The following is a 2,500-nucleotide window of genomic DNA, read 5'->3' on the forward strand; positions in this document are numbered from 1 at the left end:
GACGTCGAGTCAGTCAAGTGTCAAGTAAAGTCGGCGGAATAGCGCGAGCTCCAGTGTGGGGAGCAAACCCTTTTCTTACAAATCATCGCCGAGGTCGCAACCACTACTTCGTACTGTTGTGCCCAGCGCGGGCTTGCGACTAGTTGGTTTGGAGGTGACAGCGTTGCGAATGACCGAGGGTCCTCGGCCTATGCTGGGAAGGGGGACATTTTGCAGGCTTCCATGAGACAGGCTACACAAGACAGGTATTTCTATGTATGTCAACACTAAAATCAGGCTTATGTGCCAACAATGTATCTTGAAAATCAGGCTTCTATTAAAATCAGGCTTCTATGGTTTTTTGGGTTTTTTTTTACGAGAAACCACGAACCTCGAGAACAGAATACTGCATGATAGAGGTGGTTGCAGACGCAACTGTGGTGGTGAAACTGGAGCATCTCCGCCGACCTGGGGTCTCGGCTTCAGCGACACTTCAGTGCACCAAAAACTGGGGAGGAGTAGGCACAGGGGGAGGGGAGGGGGGAGTACATTGATATAGAGGAAGGAAAACGGAAAGATGATACATGTGATAGATTAAAACAATAAAAATAATTAAAAATAAAGATAAAAAGGGGGAGCCAGGGTGCAAGCAGAGAGGGTCTTCCGGGAGTGTTCAGAGGGCATCTGTGGCTGAGTGCCAGTCTCGGCTGCGGAGAGACTTGTAGGCGCCTTCCTTGAATGCCTGCATTCCTTTCTGGGTGGGAAGGTTGCATAGCAGGGAAGATGGGAGACGATTCCAGTCTTGGATAGTGGCATGGGGAATGACCGAAGAGCACTATTACGGGCTCAGGCGGGCAGTGTCGGTGCTAGTTGGTGCTGGTGCTGGTTCTCTTGCTGGTGGCGAGTGGAGCGCCGGTGCTGGTTAGCAACTGCGCTCGGTGGTGTCATGGTGGTTAGGATTGTGGGACCGTCAATCCAATGCAGCTTGTACAGGCATGTGAGTGCTGTGACTTGATGCCGAACAGTGAGGCTTGGGAGGTATGACCCTGGGTCGATGAGCTTTAGGGCTCGGTGCTGTACCCGGTCCAGCTGGTTCAGGGTAGACTGGGACGCACCCAACCATGAAAGCGGGCAGTACTCAAGTACTGGGCGGACGAAGCCGCGATACACGGCATACTTGGCCTTGTTGTCGAGAATTGGCAGGGCCTTCCTCATGAAGCCAAGACGTTGGTGACCACGGACTGCAACCTGTCGAATGTGGGAGAAAAAGGAAAGGCTCCGATCGAAGAGCACTGCGAGCAACTTCAGCTCCTCCACTTCCTCTATGGCCACCCCATTGAAAGTGGCTGGAGGAATCGGCCAGGGTTGACTGTGATGCGAAATCGTCAAGACTTACAACTTTGCCGGCTCGAATGCGATCTTCCAGCTCTGGCCCCATTCAGCTAAAGCATCCACAGCAGTCTGGAGCTGCACTAGGCCAACTGGGAGAGCGGTCAGGGACGGGATGCACTGATAAAGCGTAGTGTCATCTGCATATATGGCGAGCTGGGTTGGGGCTGGGACGTGGTCCTCCATGTCATTGACATATAGGAGGAACAGAGTGGGGCCCAGTATGCTCCCTTGCGGCACACCTGAACTGATTCGGAATTTAGGTGAGGTTTGTCCACTCACAACGGCCTGGATTTGTCTATCCGCCAGGTAGCTTTGGAGCCACTTGAGGAGGTTCCCGGATACTCTGTAAGCCTTTGCCTTGTGAAGGACACCTGCGTGGGAGACTTTATCGAAGGCCCCCGCAATGTCAACGGCAACAATGTGTACAGCACCGCCAGCAGCTGCTATCTTGCTCCATTGGTGGTGTAGTCCTGTTAGGAGATCAGCAGGTCCTAACCCTCGACGAAAACCGAACTGGTGGTTTGAGTGTATATTATTTCCTTCGAGAAAGTTGGTGAGAGCACGGTTAACAACTGCTTCCATTGTCTTGGAGATGAGCGACAGGAGGGAAATGGGCCGATAGTTCGGAGGGGCTGACTTTGACCGTTTCTTATGGACTGGGATGACACTTACCACTTTCCAAGACTGTGGTTGTGTCCCCAACGTCATGCACTGGCGGAAGAGCAAGCATGTGCGACAGGCTTTAAAAATTAATACAAGGCACTACGGTAGTCTCTACCTGTATTCTCTTCGTGTGAACTGGTAATCACATACACACACACAGTCTTACTTCCATCTTGTCTTTACTATGGTCGCTTTGCACATTTCCCTTAACTCAGGGGCGTAGCACCCGCTACGACTGGTACGACCATGGCCGTACCACTTTTCGAAAATTGTGGTCCGTCCGGAACGTGCAAACCCGTAATAAAAAAAGTCAGGATCCATCGGTATGCATATGCGCATCAGACTTTGACCTTTTTCTAGACTCGTACTCGTAGATTTGTTATGCATCTGCAGTCGTGCTGAGTACTGTACTCGACTTGACTGCACACTGCACCAGAAGTGTGCCAGAAGTTCCCAGAACGCAGGA

The 2,500-nt window shown here is 51.7% G+C and overlaps 1 protein-coding gene across 1 annotated transcript in view; it reads right to left on the minus strand.

Annotated features, from left to right (window-relative positions):
- LOC135827904 (uncharacterized) overlaps window positions 1-2,500 on the minus strand; it is a 169,792-nt gene that overhangs the window by 88,717 nt on the left and 78,575 nt on the right. The gene's annotated exons all lie outside the window — the stretch shown is intronic.

This window comes from Sycon ciliatum, chromosome 12 (assembly GCF_964019385.1).
Source record: "Sycon ciliatum chromosome 12, ocSycCili1.1, whole genome shotgun sequence".
NCBI classification, from domain to species: Eukaryota; Metazoa; Porifera; class Calcarea; order Leucosolenida; family Sycettidae; genus Sycon; species Sycon ciliatum.